The sequence below is a fragment of the Drosophila biarmipes genome, unplaced genomic scaffold (genome assembly GCF_025231255.1).
Source record: "Drosophila biarmipes strain raj3 unplaced genomic scaffold, RU_DBia_V1.1 ptg000016l, whole genome shotgun sequence".
Classification (NCBI taxonomy): domain Eukaryota; kingdom Metazoa; phylum Arthropoda; class Insecta; order Diptera; family Drosophilidae; genus Drosophila; species Drosophila biarmipes.
Genome location: NW_026114534.1, coordinates 916845 through 935877, shown reverse-complemented (window position 1 = coordinate 935877; position 19033 = coordinate 916845). Strand labels below are relative to the sequence as shown.

Here is a 19033-nt window from a genome sequence, read left to right as displayed (position 1 = left end):
GAGACCAATTTGATTAACATATCAATATAAGTACAACTCGACCATCTAATAATAACAATATGAATCGTCATCTTATTAGTGACGCGAAGATTGGCAAACATATAATATAAAAATATTCCTAAGGTCTAGATTTTCAAGTAAGAGACCAATTTGATTAACATATCAATATAAGTACAACTCGACCATCTAATAATAACAATATGAATCGTCATCTTATTAGTGACGCGAAGATTGGCAAACATATAATATAAAAATATTCCTAAGGTCTAGATTTTCAAGTAAGAGACCAATTTGATTAACATATCAATATAAGTACAACTCGACCATCTAATAATAACAATATGAATCGTCATCTTATTACTGACGCGAAGATTGGCAAACATATAATATACAAATATTCCTAAGGTCTAGATTTTCAAGTAAGAGACCAATTTGATTAACATATCAATATAAGTACAACTCGACCATCTAATAATAACAATATGAATCGTCATCTTATTAGTGACGCGAAGATTGGCAAACATATAATATAAAAATATTCCTAAGGTCTAGATTTTCAAGTAAGAGACCAATTTGATTAACATATCAATATAAGTACAACTCGACCATCTAATAATAACAATATGAATCGTCATCTTTTTAGTGACGCGAAGATTGGCAAACATATAATATAAAAATATTCCTAAGGTCTAGAATCTTAAGCAATAGACCAATTCAACTAAGAGTTGACATATAAAAATATGTTCCTTTTAATGTTAGCAAAATTTTATCGTCACATACTGTTAGTGACGCGAACGTTTTTTTCTCCATGTTTATATGAATGTTTATTCAAAGGTAGAAAGGCAGGATCGTTATTTTATAAGTGAAGCGATAAAAAAATATTATGCAATAGGACATCTATTTATAAATATTTTTAAGTCTTAGAAATTCAAGTAAAGAGATTCAAGAAATTCATTCAACTTAGAGCGCACATATAATTAAAACTATTCCTGAGGTTTAGAAACCAAATTAAATAAAGAGGACATATAAACGTATGTGGTATTTTGATGGTAGTAAAAATGTATCGCGATATTATTAGTGACGCGACCAATTTTTATACTCTTTGCTCCATGTGCAAATATATCTAGTGTTTAGATAGTCAATTAAAAATGACAATTTTAACTAAAAGACTTAAAAAAGTGTTTGTCAAACTTATAATTTTGTCAATACTATATAAAACGCCAATCATATCCTTATAAAAGTAAATACGGTATATGGTTATAAATACAAAACCATATATAAATAAAAAAATGAAATCGTATGTATATGGCTTATAGGTATAATACCTATAAGGCATAATAATGTATAATATTAGCAAATATACATATAAAAGTGCATAAATTGTATAGATATGGCATAAAGAAGGCATTTATGAGAATAGCTAGTAGAATTTGCCCATACACTACTAGCGAAATGAGATATTTATACCTAGTGAGGGCGGCACTAGTACTATAAATTGTGGCAAAATAAATCTTATGCAAATGCATAGGATTTTGTCAATACCGTACAAAAAACTAAGTAAAACGTATGGATATTGAAAAATAAATGGATTATATTCATAAAATACGAATATTTCTTGCATTCTCTTGTTATACGAGAGAATATCATACGGAGCGGGCAGCCCCTAGTATAGTAAGCAGTCGAATGGGAGACAGCGTGTCCAAAAACACCTATAGGGAGGTGGTCGTTGGCGGACCTCTCCTCGTATTGGTCAAACTTATGATTTTGTCAATACTATATAAAACGCCAATCATATCCATATAAAAGTGAATACAGTATATGGATATGAATAAAAAACCATACATAAATAAAAAAAAAAATATGTATAAAAAATTATACATATATTTATATTAAGCAATCGTATGGATGTGGCTTATAGGTATAATACCTATAAGGCATAATAATGTATAATATAGCAAATATACATATAAAAGTGCATGAATTGTATAGATATGGCATATAAGTGACATATTTATGAGAATAGCTAGTAGAATTTCCCCATACACTACTAGCGAAATGAGATATTTATACCTAGTGAGGGCGGCACTAGTACTATAAATTGTGGCAAAATAAATCTTATGCAAATGCATAGGATTTTGTCAATACCGTACAAAAAACTAAGTAAAACGTATGGATATTGAAAAATAAATGGATTATATTCATAAAATACGAATATTTCTTGCATTCTCTTGTTATATGAGAGAATATCATACGGAGCGGGTAGCCCCTAGTATAGTAAGCAGTCGAATGGGAGACAGCGTGTCCAAAAACACCTATAGGGAGGTGGTCGTTGGCGGACCTCTCCTCGTATTGGTCAAACTTATGATTTTGTCAATACTATATAAAACGCCAATCATATCCATATAAAAGTGAATACAGTATATGGATATGAATAAAAAACCATACATAAATAAAAAAAAATATGTATAAAAAATTATACATATATTTATATTAAGCAATCGTATGGATGTGGCTTATAGGTATAATACCTATAAGGCATAATAATGTATAATATAGCAAATATACATATAAAAGTGCATGAATTGTATAGATATGGCATATAAGTGACATATTTATGAGAATAGCTAGTAGAATTTGCCCATACACTACTAGCGAAATGAGATATTTATACCTAGTGAGGGCGGCACTAGTACTATAAATTGTGGCAAAATAAATCTTATGCAAATGCATAGGATTTTGTCAATACCGTACAAAAAACTAAGTAAAACGTATGGATATTGAAAAATAAATGGATTATATTCATAAAATACGAATATTTCTTGCATTCTCTTGTTATATGAGAGAATATCATACGGAGCGGGTAGCCCCTAGTATAGTAAGCAGTCGAATGGGAGACAGCGTGTCCAAAAACACCTATAGGGAGGTGGTCGTTGGCGGACCTCTCCTCGTATTGGTCAAACTTATGATTTTGTCAATACTATATAAAACGCCAATCATATCCATATAAAATTGAATACAGTATATGGATATGAATAAAAAACCATACATAAATAAAAAAAAAATATGTATAAAAAATTATACATATATTTATATTAAGCAATCGTATGGATGTGGCTTATAGGTATAATACCTATAAGGCATAATAATGTATAATATAGCAAATATACATATAAAAGTGCATGAATTGTATAGATATGGCATATAAGTGACATATTTATGAGAATAGCTAGTAGAATTTCCCCATACACTACTAGCGAAATGAGATATTTATACCTAGTGAGGGCGGCACTAGTACTATAAATTGTGGCAAAATAAATCTTATGCAAATGCATAGGATTTTGTCAATACCGTACAAAAAACTAAGTAAAACGTATGGATATTGAAAAATAAATGGATTTTATTCATAAAATTACGAATATTTCTTGCATTCTCTTGTTATATGAGAGAATATCATACGGAGCGGGTAGCCCCTAGTATAGTAAGCAGTCGAATGGGAGACAGCGTGTCCAAAAACACCTATAGGGAGGTGGTCGTTGGCGGACCTCTCCTCGTATTGGTCAAACTTATGATTTTGTCAATACTATATAAAACGCCAATCATATCCATATAAAAGTGAATACAGTATATGGATATGAATAAAAAACCATACATAAATAAAAAAAAAAATATGTATAAAAAATTATACATATATTTATATTAAGCAATCGTATGGATGTGGCTTATAGGTATAATACCTATAAGGCATAATAATGTATAATATAGCAAATATACATATAAAAGTGCATGAATTGTATAGATATGGCATATAAGTGACATATTTATGAGAATAGCTAGTAGAATTTGCCCATACACTACTAGCGAAATGAGATATTTATACCTAGTGAGGGCGGCACTAGTACTATAAATTGTGGCAAAATAAATCTTATGCAAATGCATAGGATTTTGTCAATACCATACATAAACCGTATGGATATTGAGAAGTTAATAGATTACATCTATAATATGAGAAGTATTTTAGTATTCTTATTAAATAAGAGAATACTATAAGGGTGAGTGGCAAAGAGAATTGAATATACCCGAATGGGAGACAGCGTGTCCAAAAACTACTATAGGTGGTGTGGCAAATATGAGGAAGGCAATATATCCATATAATGAAAATAAAAGTGCGTTTTCTTATTATATAAGAGAACACTATATGGGTGAGTGGCAAAGTAAATTGAATATACCCGAATGGGAGACAGCGTGTCCAAAAACTACTATAGGTGGTGTGGCAAATATGAGGAAGGCAATATATCCATATAATGAATATAAAAGTGCGTTGTCTTATTATATAAGAGAACACTATATGGGTGAGTGGCAAAGTAAATTGAATATACCCGAATGGGAGACAGCGTGTCCAAAAACTACTATAGGATGGTCAATGGGCCGGCCGTCTGCTATTGACATATGTCAGTAGAGAAGATATTATCCGTCAAATTTGTTTCTTTATTCATTTATTTGAATACGAGACTTGGCTCCGCGGTTAATATTTTAAGCCCAAAGATAATAACGTTGAAACAAAGGCCAAGTTTCTATTGTACATAGAATAACAAATTGTTTCCGAATTTTATCGTTAATTTTAGGAGGTAGGCTAACATGATTTATATTATATGTGTATTATTAAATAATAATAGTACATAAAAGTCTACCAAAGAAATATAAAAATGTAATTATGAATACATTTTCAACATTAATATCAACTTATATTGTTGATAATAAAAAATAGCTATTAAGAGAGTTATTTAAGAAATTATATAATATATAATAAAGAGTATATATATAAATAATATATAAGTATATATTATTTAAGAAATAAATATAGTAGTAATAATTATATATATACACTCGGTTCTATTTTATATATTACCAGAGACTTATATGGATATATATAGATAAATTTTAAATTTATCGTCAAAATACAAATGATTAACTCAATATCTTATATTGGTTAAACAAAAATTGTACATGTGTGGATACAATATATTATGTATGTCGAACAAAAATGATATTTTAGAATGAAATGTGCATATATAAAGAAAATATATGAAAAATAAATATTGTGTTTATAAAGAATATGATTCTTTTTGACATCAATAAAAACTTGTTATTATTAGTGGCGAAACAAGTATAAATTGGAAAACAAACGTATACGAATGCTATATAAAAATGGCCGTATTCGATAGAAATAAAATCTATAACAACATATATATTGCTAATTTCTATTCAAAAAATATGAATGAAATATGAATAAAAACATTATTCTGGTTGATCCTGCCAGTAGTTATATGCTTGTCTCAAAGATTAAGCCATGCATGTCTAAGTACACACGAATTAAAAGTGAAACCGCAAAAGGCTCATTATATCAGTTATGGTTCCTTAGATCGTTAACAGTTACTTGGATAACTGTGGTAATTCTAGAGCTAATACATGCAATTAAAACATGAACCTTATGGAACATGTGCTTTTATTAGGCTAAAACCAAGCGATCGCAAGATCGTTATATTGGTTGAACTCTAGATAACATGCAGATCGTAAGGTCTTGTACCGACGACAGATCTTTCAAATGTCTGCCCTATCAACTTTTGATGGTAGTATCTAGGACTACCATGGTTGCAACGGGTAACGGGGAATCAGGGTTCGATTCCGGAGAGGGAGCCTGAGAAACGGCTACCACATCTAAGGAAGGCAGCAGGCGCGTAAATTACCCACTCCCAGCTCGGGGAGGTAGTGACGAAAAATAACAATACAGGACTCATATCCGAGGCCCTGTAATTGGAATGAGTACACTTTAAATCCTTTAACTAGGACCAATTGGAGGGCAAGTCTGGTGCCAGCAGCCGCGGTAATTCCAGCTCCAATAGCGTATATTAAAGTTGTTGCGGTTAAAACGTTCGTAGTTGAACTTGTGCTTCATACGGGTAGTACAACTTACAATTGTGGTTAGTACTATACCTTTATGTATGTAAGCGTATTACCGGTGGAGTTCTTACATGTGCTTAGATACTTGTATTTTTTCATATGTTCCTCCTATTTAAAAACCTGCATTAGTGCTCTTAAACGAGTGTTATTGTGGGCCGGTACAATTACTTTGAACAAATTAGAGTGCTTAAAGCAGGCTTCAAATGCCTGAATATTCTGTGCATGGGATAATGAAATAAGACCTCTGTTCTGCTTTCATTGGTTTTCAGATCAAGAGGTAATGATTAATAGAAGCAGTTTGGGGGCATTAGTATTACGACGCGAGAGGTGAAATTCTTGGACCGTCGTAAGACTAACTTAAGCGAAAGCATTTGCCAAAGATGTTTTCATTAATCAAGAACGAAAGTTAGAGGTTCGAAGGCGATCAGATACCGCCCTAGTTCTAACCATAAACGATGCCAGCTAGCAATTGGGTGTAGCTACTTTTATGGCTCTCTCAGTCGCTTCCCGGGAAACCAAAGCTTTTGGGCTCCGGGGGAAGTATGGTTGCAAAGCTGAAACTTAAAGGAATTGACGGAAGGGCACCACCAGGAGTGGAGCCTGCGGCTTAATTTGACTCAACACGGGAAAACTTACCAGGTCCGAACATAAGTGTGTAAGACAGATTGATAGCTCTTTCTCGAATCTATGGGTGGTGGTGCATGGCCGTTCTTAGTTCGTGGAGTGATTTGTCTGGTTAATTCCGATAACGAACGAGACTCAAATATATTAAATAGATATCTTCAGGATTATGGTGTTGAAGCTTATATAGCCTTCATTCATGGTGGCAGTAAAATGTTTATTGTGTTTGAATGTGTTTATATAAGTGGAGCCGTACCTGTTGGTTTGTCCCATTATAAGGACACTAGCTTCTTAAATGGACAAATTGCGTCTAGCAATAATGAGATTGAGCAATAACAGGTCTGTGATGCCCTTAGATGTCCTGGGCTGCACGCGCGCTACAATGAAAGTATCAACGTGTATTTCCTAGACCGAGAGGTCCGGGTAAACCGCTGAACCACTTTCATGCTTGGGATTGTGAACTGAAACTGTTCACATGAACTTGGAATTCCCAGTAAGTGTGAGTCATTAACTCGCATTGATTACGTCCCTGCCCTTTGTACACACCGCCCGTCGCTACTACCGATTGAATTATTTAGTGAGGTCTCCGGACGTGATCACTGTGACGCCTTGCGTGTTACGGTTGTTTCGCAAAAGTTGACCGAACTTGATTATTTAGAGGAAGTAAAAGTCGTAACAAGGTTTCCGTAGGTGAACCTGCGGAAGGATCATTAATGTTTTAATATCCTTACCGTTAATAAAATATTTGTTTATATTATAATAAATACATTATAGTATTACAAATAAAATATGAATTGCCAAAATGTATATGAGATCTATTATAGATCAAATGAAATTTCGAACAAGCAAATCGAAATAATGCAAATATTAAAATTATATATTGTATTTAATACATATGAGAGAAATTAATAAGCAGCCAAAGCAAACAAATAAAAATTCGAACAAGCAAATCGAATTATTAAAATAATAATATTAAATTATTATTGTATATCCTTACCGTTAATAAAATATTTGTTTATATTATAATAAATACATTATAATAATACAAATAAAATATGAATTGCCAAAATGTATATGAGATCTAATATAGATCAAATAAAATTTCGAACAAGCAAATCGAAATAATGCAAATATTAAAATTATATATTGTATTTAATACATATGAGAGAAATAATAAGCAGCCAAAGCAAACAAATAAAAATTCGAACAAGCAAATCGAATTATTAAAATAATAATATTAAATTATTATTGTATATCCTTACCGTTAATAAAATATTTGTTTATATTATAATAAATACATTATAGTAATACAAATAAAATATGAATTGCCAAAATGTATATGATCTAATATAGATCAAATGAAATTTCGAACAAGCAAATCGAAATAATGCAAATATTAAAATTATATATTGTATTTAATACATATGAGAGAAATAATAAGCAGCCAAAACAAACAAATAAAAATTCGAACAAGCAAATCGAATTATTAAAATAATAATATTAAATTATTATTGTATATAAACACAATTAAAATACTGTGTGTATATGGACCATAATATACACGCGTTGCGATATGTATTGTTCATCTCAGTTATGCGCATACATTGGATAATGCAACAACCTAAAATGTACAATGTTGTACCTGGTTTTATACAGGTTAATGTTTTATATAAATTTCAATTTATATCGCTAAAAAAGTATTAATATATATATATATATATTTATTTACAATAAATGCAATTTAAAAAGAAATACTTTGATATATATTGGTTATATAAAACTAAGACATTTCGCAGCATTCGTTTTAGGTATAAAAATAAATTTATTGAAGGAATTGATATATGCCAGTAAAATGGTGTATTTTTAATTTCTTTCAATAAAAACATATTTGACAAAATTAAGAAACAAATTTATAAAACTCTAAGCGGTGGATCACTCGGCTCATGGGTCGATGAAGAACGCAGCAAACTGTGCGTCATCGTGTGAACTGCAGGACACATGAACATCGACATTTTGAACGCATATCGCAGTCCATGCTGTTATGTACTTTAATTAATTTTATAGTGCTGCTTGGACTACATATGGTTGAGGGTTGTAAGACTATGCTAATTAAGTTGCTTATACAAATTTTATAATGAAATTTTATAAGCATATGGTATATTATTGGATAATAATAATTTAATTATTTTATTCATAATATTAAAAAATATATGAAAAACATTATCTCACATTAGTAAATAATTTGAATGTGAAAAACGAAGAGAAATATTTTCTTTTTCAATCAAATGATACTGAGAAATGTCTAGCATAAAAATTTATCTAGAATTGTCTCTTATTAATGATTAGAAAATAGAAAACCGTTGACAATATTATTGTTCTTCGTTGATTCGTTAAATCAAACAAATGCCATTTATATACAGATATTATTAATATAACGAATTTAATAAAATGTTTTATCATTATATATAAAGAATTAATTGCATATAAAAGTTATACACAACCTCAACTCATATGGGACTACCCCCTGAATTTAAGCATATTAATTAGGGGAGGAAAAGAAACTAACAAGGATTTTCTTAGTAGCGGCGAGCGAAAAGAAATCAGTTCAGCACTAAGTCACTTTGTCTATATGGCAAATGTGAGATGCAGTGTATGGAGCGTCAATATTCTAGTATGAGAAATTAACGATTTAAGTCCTTCTTAAATGAGGCCATTTACCCATAGAGGGTGCCAGGCCCGTATAACGTTAATGATTACTAGATGATGTTTCCAAAGAGTCGTGTTGCTTGATAGTGCAGCACTAAGTGGGTGGTAAACTCCATCTAAAACTAAATATAACCATGAGACCGATAGTAAACAAGTACCGTGAGGGAAAGTTGAAAAGAACTCTGAATAGAGAGTTAAACAGTACGTGAAACTGCTTAGAGGTTAAGCCCGATGAACCTGAATATCCGTTATGGAAAATTCATCATTAGAATTGTAATATTTAAACAATATTATGATAATAGTGTGCATTTTTTCCATATAAGGACATTGTAATCTATTAGCATACCAAATTTATCATAAAATATAACTTATAGTTTATTCAAATTAATTTGCTTGCATTTTAACACAGAATAAATGTTATTAATTTGATAAAGTGCTGATAGATTTATATGAATACAGTGCGTTAATTTTTCGGAATTATATAATGGCATAATTATCATTGATTTTTGTGTTTATTATATGCACTTGTAGGATTAACAATGCGAAAGATTCAGGATACCTTCGGGACCCGTCTTGAAACACGGACCAAGGAGTCTAACATATGTGCAAGTTATTGGGATATAAACCTAATAGCGTAATTAACTTGACTAATAATGGGATTAGTTTTTTAACTATTTATAGCTAATTAACACAATCCCGGGGCGTTCTATATAGTTATGTATAATGATATTTATATTATTTATGCCTCTAACTGGAACGTACCTTGAGCATATATGCTGTGACCCGAAAGATGGTGAACTATACTTGATCAGGTTGAAGTCAGGGGAAACCCTGATGGAAGACCGAAACAGTTCTGACGTGCAAATCGATTGTCAGAATTGAGTATAGGGGCGAAAGACCAATCGAACCATCTAGTAGCTGGTTCCTTCCGAAGTTTCCCTCAGGATAGCTGGTGCATTTTAATATTATATAAAATAATCTTATCTGGTAAAGCGAATGATTAGAGGCCTTAGGGTCGAAACGATCTTAACCTATTCTCAAACTTTAAATGGGTAAGAACCTTAACTTTCTTGATATGAAGTTCAAGGTTAGGATATAATGTGCCCAGTGGGCCACTTTTGGTAAGCAGAACTGGCGCTGTGGGATGAACCAAACGTAATGTTACGGTGCCCAAATTAACAACTCATGCAGATACCATGAAAGGCGTTGGTTGCTTAAAACAGCAGGACGGTGATCATGGAAGTCGAAATCCGCTAAGGAGTGTGTAACAACTCACCTGCCGAAGCAACTAGCCCTTAAAATGGATGGCGCTTAAGTTGTATACCTATACATTACCGCTAAAGTAGATGATTTATATTACTTGTAATATAAATTTTGAAACTTTAGTGAGTAGGAAGGTACAATGGTATGCGTAGAAGTGTTTGGCGTAAGCCTGCATGGAGCTGCCATTGGTACAGATCTTGGTGGTAGTAGCAAATAATCGAATGAGACCTTGGAGGACTGAAGTGGAGAAGGGTTTCGTGTGAACAGTGGTTGATCACGAGTTAGTCGGTCCTAAGTTCAAGGCGAAAGCCGAAAATTTTCAAGTAAAATACAAATGCCAAACAAATATATATATTATATAAAATCTAGCTAAATTAATATACTTGAATAATTTTGAACGAAAGGGAATACGGTTCCAATTCCGTAACCTGTTGAGTATCCGTTTGTTATTAAATATGGGCCTCGTGCTCATCCTGGCAACAGGAACGACCATAAAGAAGCCGTCGAGAGATATCGGAAGAGTTTTCTTTTCTGTTTTATAGCCGTACTACCATGGAAGTCTTTCGCAGAGAGATATGGTAGATGGGCTAGAAGAGCATGACATATACTGTTGTGTCGATATTTTCTCCTCGGACCTTGAAAATTTATGGTGGGGACACGCAAACTTCTCAACAGGCCGTACCAATATCCGCAGCTGGTCTCCAAGGTGAAGAGTCTCTAGTCGATAGAATAATGTAGGTAAGGGAAGTCGGCAAATTAGATCCGTAACTTCGGGATAAGGATTGGCTCTGAAGATTGAGATAGTCGGGCTTGATTGGGAAACAATAACATGGTTTATGTGCTCGTTCTGGGTAAATAGAGTTTCTAGCATTTATGTTAGTTACTTGTTCCCCGGATAGTTTAGTTACGTAGCCAATTGTGGAACTTTCTTGCTAAAATTTTTAAGAATACTAATTGGGTTAAACCAATTAGTTCTTATTAATTATAACGATTATCAATTAACAATCAATTCAGAACTGGCACGGACTTGGGGAATCCGACTGTCTAATTAAAACAAAGCATTGTGATGGCCCTAGCGGGTGTTGACACAATGTGATTTCTGCCCAGTGCTCTGAATGTCAAAGTGAAGAAATTCAAGTAAGCGCGGGTCAACGGCGGGAGTAACTATGACTCTCTTAAGGTAGCCAAATGCCTCGTCATCTAATTAGTGACGCGCATGAATGGATTAACGAGATTCCTACTGTCCCTATCTACCCACAGTCGGTGTTAGATTGCTCGTGCGAACAGACGTGTTTTCCGTACGCTCCGCGAGTGTAGCCAATATTGACTGATAGAGACCAGATACGAAGCTAGAAACAGCACGAAAATTCGTGTTTTGTGCCTGCGAACCCAGTGCGCGTGTTTTCCCTGTGTAAAAGTGGTGAAACCGGGTGAAATTGGGTTTTTCCCATTGGAAATTTTCCATTGCGCCACGTGTGTCACGAGAGAGGCGCTCTCTTGAGAGAGGAGTTAGGCTTATTTAGGCACATTTTGCCTAAAACAGCTGTGCGGTTTGTGTCATCGCTAAACTTTTATCAGCTGATCAGCTGATAGAGCTTTCCGACCAGCTGATAATAAAGGGGTAAGTCCTTGGTGGAAAAGCTTTTGGGTTGGAACTGCCGATAACCGGCGGATGGCGCCACCCAAAATGGATGTTGGAGATTCTGGCAGTGAGAGTGCTAGTAGTAGGGGAAGCAGTGGGGGCAGAGGACGACCCAGAGGTAAGCGCAATAAAGCGCCGCTGAGGGACGCCTCTAGGTGCAAGTTGATGGCACTGGATGCAACTGCCGCTGATACTGCGACAGCCCCTGCCGCTGCCGCTGCCGCTGCCCCTGCTGCTGCCGCTGCCGCTGCGCCTGTCGCTGCCCTTGCCGCAGCCCCTGCCGCTCCCGCAGCCCCCGCCGCTGCTGCATCCTCTGCTGAACACGAGAAGACCTTCGTTGCACCAGCCAGTCCTCTAAAATCCTTCTCGGATAGGGAGTGGAGAGGTAATGGTGCCGTCGCTGCCGAGATGGGGGACATCCGATCGGAGATCGGTAGGATGTTCATGGTCTCCTATGCCAACCCGGCCACAAATGTGAAGGTGCAGTCCGTAGCCAACCGCTACGAGGAGGTTGTTGCAGCCCTCCTTATACGGATTGGAGTGCTTGAGGACCGCCTTAAGAAGCAGACACCGGTTGCCTCGGCCGTCTCATACGCAGCCGCCGCTGCTAGAGGCGCGCACCTTATCGCCTCACCTGCTGCCCCTGTCGCCCCCTATGCCCCTGTAGCCGCACCGCGGAAAATCCGGGAGACCTGGTCGGCAGTCGTTGCATGTGATGATCCGGCCTTATCAGGGAGGCAAATTGCGGACAAGGTCCGCAAAGAGGTAGCGCCTGCTTTGGGCGTCAGAGTGCATGAGGTGCGAGAGTTGAAGCGGGGCGGCGCGATTATTCGCACGCCATCGCAGGCGGAGATGTCGAAAATCGTTGCCTCCGCAAAATTCGCTGAGGTGGGCCTTAAGGTGTCCAAAAACACTGCCGCAAAACCCAGGGTGACGGTACAGGATGTGGACACCACTGTGACGCCGGATGAGTTCATGATGGAGTTAAAAGAGAAAAACTTCGAGGAGATGTCGCTGAAGGAGTTCCAGAAGGCGGTAGTCCTGGCGACCAAGCCCTGGTCAGCAGCTAACAGCGCCACTATAAACGTGACGCTGGAAGTAGATGATCAGGCGTTGGCCGTTCTCGAAAGCGGGAGGGTGTATATCAAGTGGTTCTCTTACCGCTGCCGCTCTCAAGTGCGCACCTATGCGTGCCACCGATGCCTTGGTTTTGACCACAAAGTCAGCGAGTGTCGGTACGCTAGAGAAAACCAGGTCTGCCGCCAGTGCGGACAGAACGACCACGTCGCGGCGAAGTGCAAAAATGCGGTGGACTGCCGTAACTGCCGCCATAAAGGGCTACCCTCGGGGCACTATATGCTCTCGGGTGGATGCCCGATATATAGCGCTGTGCTAGCCAGGGTGCAAGCTAGACATTAACATGTTCAGCTTCATCCAAGCGAATTGTGGTCGAGGCCGTTGCGCTGTCATCGAGCTTGCAAAGCGGATGAGAGATGCTGGCCACCTGTTCGCACTCATTCAGGAGCCCTATGTGGACGCAGGCAAGCGTCTCACTGGACTCCCTGGAGACATGAGAATCTTCGCTGACAAAAGGAAGAAAGCTGCCATCATCGTGGACGACCCGTCTGCCATCTGCATGCCCATCGAGACATTGACGACGGATTATGGAGTGTGCGTGAGTGTCACAGGAAAATACGGCACCATTTTTCTGTCCTCCGTATACTGCCAGTACTCAGCTGCCCTGCAGCCCTACACTGACTACCTGGATACGGTTCTGCTGCTAGCCAGCAGGACACCGACAATCCTCGGACTTGATGCGAATGCGGTTTCCCCGATGTGGTTCAGCAAAACTCCAGCTAACTCTGGAGACCGTCTGAATCGCGAACGGGGACAGCACATGGACGAGTGGATCATCGCAAGCGGTGTCTGTGTGCTTAATACGGCCAGCCAGGTGTTCACGTTCGATAATCACCGCTCCAGAAGTGATATCGACGTGACCTTCACCAACGAAGCAGCGCGTGTGTGGGCAACATACGAATGGAGAGTTGACTTCTGGGAGCTGAGTGACCACAACATCATCACTGTTGAGGTTACTCCAGATCCAAGCAGTACCGTTGAGAGCCTAGCTCCGGTACCGCAATGGAGGCTCTCCAATGCAAGTTGGCGAAGATTCAGAGTAGAACTAAGGGATGTAGCTGAATGTCTCGAGGAACTGGAGGAATCGCCGTTGGATGATCATGTGTCAGCCCTTCGCTCCATCGTACACGAAGTGTGCGACAGGGTAATAGGGCGCAGGATACCTGCAGCAAGGGGAAACGTAATATGGTGGAATCCTGAACTGAGTACCAAGCGCCAAGAGGTCAGGAGACTGAGGCGCAGGCTGCAGGCAGCTCGTCGGAGTGGCACCGGCGATGTTGAGCGACTTGCCGCTGGATTAAGGCTTGCCTCAGGCCAGTATAAGAAGCTTATCCTGATGACAAAGGAACAAAACTGGCGGGACTTCGTGGGACGGCACAAGGATGATCCATGGGGGCACGCCTACCGAATATGCCGAGGCCGGAAAAAGACAACCGATCTTGGATGTCTTAGGTCGAACGGCGCGCTACTTACGACATGGCACGACTGCGCAGATATACTCCTCCGCAACTTCTTCCCTGTTGCGGAATCCACAGTGCGTGAGGGTATAACTCCTGCTGCTCCACCGACCCTCGAAGCCTTCGAGGTGGCAACCAGCGTCGCGAAGCTGAGAAGCCGGCGATCGCCGGGAATGGACGGCATCACGGGTGGGATCGTCAAGGAGGTATGGCGTGCTATCCCTCAGCACCTGACGAAGTTGTACTCTCGATGCCTCTCGGAAGGATATTTTCCTGCCGAGTGGAAACACCCGAGAGTGATACCGCTGGTAAAGGGGCCAGATAAGGACAGGAGCGATCCTGCCTCTTATCGTGGCATATGCCTTTTGCCAGTGTTCGGAAAGGTGCTGGAAGGGATCATGGTGAATCGACTGAAGGATGTGCTACCGGATGGCTGCAGATGGCAATTTGGATTTCGGCCTGGACGCTGCGTTGAGGATGCGTGGATGCACGCTAAAAACACCGTTTCCACCAGCCGCGAGAGGAGGGTGCTGGGAATCTTTGTTGATTTCAAGGGTGCCTTCGACAATGTTGAGTGGAACGCGGTGCTGGATCGGCTTATCGACGTCGGCTGTCGAGACATAGACTTGTGGAAAAGTTATTTCTCCGGTCGAAGTGCCAGTATCATCAGCAGTTACGAAGCGGCCACAGTGTCGGTTACACGGGGCTGCCCGCAAGGGTCCGTCAGTGGTCCATTTATTTGGAACCTACTGATGGATGTGCTGCTTCAGCGCCTGGAGCCACATTGTGCTCTGAGCGCGTTTGCAGATGACTTGCTACTTTTCGTCGATGGGAATTCCCGTGCCGATCTGGAGCGAAAGGGCGAGCAGTTGATGGACATCGTGGGAGCCTGGGGAGCTGAGGTTGGAGTGAGTGTGTCAACCAGCAAGACGGCAATCATGTTGCTGAAAGGGAATCTTTCAGACACTAGGAGACCGACCGTACGGTTTGCTGGAGCAAGCCAGCCATACGTCACCAAATGCCGGTACCTTGGCATCTTAGTCGGCGAGCGGATGAGCTTTCTCCCGCATATCTCTGCTCTCAGAGATCGGCTGGCTGGAGTTGCCGGAGGGCTAGCACGGGTGCTCCGAGTCGATTGGGGGCTCAGCTCCCGTGCTAAGAGGACGATATACAGCGGACTCATGGTCCCCTGTGCACTCTTCGGTGCCTCGGTCTGGTACAAGGCGGCGAGCAAGGGCAAGTCCTTAAGACTCCTCACCTCGTGCCAGAGGACCATCCTATTAGGATGCCTACCGGTATGCCGCACAGTGTCCACGGTGGCACTGCAGGTGCTTGCTGGTGCTCCTCCAATGGATTTAGATGCTCACAGGATGGCAGTGAAGTTTAAGCTCAGAAAGCACGTTCCCCTGGACGAGAGCGACTGGCTCTATGGACAGGACTTGTCTGTGTTGGACTGGAAATCCAAGATGGCTCTGCTAGACGAATGTCTGCTAAATGAGTGGCAACTCAGATGGGACCAAGCGGCTCACGGTTTTGTGACTCGCCAGTTTTTCCCAGAGGCAGCGTTCGTCTACAAGAGGAAGGACTTTGTCTTCACCTTAAGAGCCGGATTCTTGCTGACAGGACACGGGTCGTTCAACGCTTTCCTCCATGGTAGAACCCTCAGCACCACAACCGCATGCTCATGTGGAGAGGAGAGTGAGGACTGGCTTCACGTACTATGTGAGTGCCGCCTCTATAGCGATTTGCGTGACTTGGATGCCCTTGGCATTGTTCGAGTCCAAGAACGATGGAACGTCGCAGGAGTAGTCGAGACCCCAGAACGGATGCGTCTCCTAGGAGCTTTTGCTGATGCAGCCTTCTCGAGGCGTAGGATGGAAGCGACGAGGGATGAACCGCAGGCGCCGGGACAATAGTCCCAAAACCCCCTTGCCGTGTGGCAACGGCGAAGAATACTGCCACAGCTTGTCATTGCTTGTCGTAGGAGGCGACTAATATGACATGGTTGCCCCATCCGAGCTTGTCGGAGCTGAAGGGGTGAGGCCCACCGAGCCTGAAATTTCGGTGCCACGGGTTGAGTGGTTCTCCAAGGCTACTCATTGAGGTCGGCCCCCTAGTGGGAGTTTCGTGGTGGCTGTGGTTGACACCTATATCGCGGGTAGAGTCCCCGGGCTCGACGTGGATGTTGCGTTAATACAACTCGGGTGCTGCGACCCAAAGAACAGTAGAGATTTTAGATAGATCTCGCCCCTATGCAAGGGGGAGTGCTTGCCCGACAAGCAAGTACTTAAATTGCTACTGGGGTGGTTGCTATGTACATAGCTATAGCTTCTAGTCCAGGGCGTTGGTTTGGCGCTTAACCCAGACCCTTGCATTATATACTCCCTTGTGGGTATATTAGAATGCCGTGGCTGTAATCCCTTCAGTGCGGAACACGTCACGTTAAATAAGTTCGGAGGGATCCGAGACACACCTGTCCCTATCTACTATCTAGCGAAACCACAGCCAAGGGAACGGGCTTGGAATAATTAGCGGGGAAAGAAGACCCTTTTGAGCTTGACTCTAATCTGGCAGTGTAAGGAGACATAAGAGGTGTAGAATAAGTGGGAGATATTAGACCTCGGTTTGGTATCGCCAATGAAATACCACTACTCTTATTGTTTCCTTACTTACTTGATTAAATGGAACGTGTATCATTTCCTAGCCATTATACGGATATATTTATTATATCTTATGGTATTGGGTTTTGATGCAAGCTTCTTGATCAAAGTATCACGAGTTTGTTATATAATCGCAAACAAATTCTTTAATAAAACGGTGCATTTATGTATTTTTGATTTGAAAATTTGGTATAACTCCAATTACTCAGGTATGATCCAATTCAAGGACATTGCCAGGTAGGGAGTTTGACTGGGGCGGTACATCTCTCAAATAATAACGGAGGTGTCCCAAGGCCAGCTCAGTGCGGACAGAAACCACACATAGAGCAAAAGGGCAAATGCTGACTTGATCTCGGTGTTCAGTACACACAGGGACAGCAAAAGCTCGGCCTATCGATCCTTTTGGTTTAAAGAGTTTTTAACAAGAGGTGTCAGAAAAGTTACCATAGGGATAACTGGCTTGTGGCGGCCAAGCGTTCATAGCGACGTCGCTTTTTGATCCTTCGATGTCGGCTCTTCCTATCATTGTGAAGCAAAATTCACCAAGCGTTGGATTGTTCACCCATGCAAGGGAACGTGAGCTGGGTTTAGACCGTCGTGAGACAGGTTAGTTTTACCCTACTAATGACAAAACGTTGTTGCGACAGCATTCCTGCGTAGTACGAGAGGAACCGCAGGTACGGACCAATGGCACAATACTTGTTCGAGCGAACAGTGGTATGACGCTACGTCCGTTGGATTATGCCTGAACGCCTCTAAGGTCGTATCCGTGCTGGACTGCAATGATAAATAAGGGGCAATTTGCATTGTATGGCTTCTAAACCATTTAAAGTTTATAATTTACTTTTTAAACGACAATGGATGTGATGCCAATGTAATTTGTAACATAGTAAATTGGGAGGATCTTTGATCACCTGATGCCGCGCTAGTTACATATAAAAGCATTATTTAATACAATGACAAAGCCTAGAATCAATTGTAAACGACTTTTGTAACAGGCAAGGTGTTGTAAGTGGTTGAGCAGCTGCCATACTGCGATCCACTGAAGCTTATCCTTTGCTTGATGATTCGATAATAAAATTGCATAATTTATTTGTTGTGTTGAACTTCTTATATAAAGTTCAACCAACAATCTATTTGTATGCATTGATTGTTTGCTTGGCTTTGTGGCGAATTTTTAATCCTTTATATATTACATTCCTAAGGTCTAGATTTTCAAGTAAGAGACCAATTTGATTAACATATCAATATAAGTACAACTCGACCATCTAATAATAACAATATGAATCGTCATCTTATTAGTGACGCGAAGATTGGCAAACATATAATATAAAAATATTCCTAAGGTCTAGATTTTCAAGTAAGAGACCAATTTGATTAACATATCAATATAAGTAACACTCGACCATCTAATAATAACAATATGAATCGTCATCTTATTAGTGACGCGAAGATTGGCAAACATATAATATAAAAATATTCCTAAGGTCTAGATTTTCAAGTAAGAGACCAATTTGATTAACATATCAATATAAGTACAACTCGACCATCTAATAATAACAATATGAATCGTCATCTTATTAGTGACG

At 39.4% G+C, this 19033-nt stretch overlaps 2 non-coding genes and 1 pseudogene across 2 annotated transcripts; all 3 read left to right on the top strand.

The window, feature by feature from the left end:
- The first annotated feature begins 5297 nt into the window (after window positions 1-5297).
- On the top strand, window positions 5298-7292 carry LOC127011913 (small subunit ribosomal RNA). The gene has a single exon (XR_007765371.1). It is a non-coding gene; the product is annotated as a small subunit ribosomal RNA (ribosomal RNA).
- Window positions 7293-8495: 1203 nt separating this feature from the next.
- Window positions 8496-8674, top strand: LOC127012034 (5.8S ribosomal RNA). The gene has a single exon (XR_007765457.1). It is a non-coding gene; the product is annotated as a 5.8S ribosomal RNA (ribosomal RNA).
- A 402-nt stretch (window positions 8675-9076) lies between these two features.
- LOC127011978 (large subunit ribosomal RNA) lies at window positions 9077-18516 on the top strand (annotated as a pseudogene).
- Window positions 18517-19033: the final 517 nt, after the last annotated feature.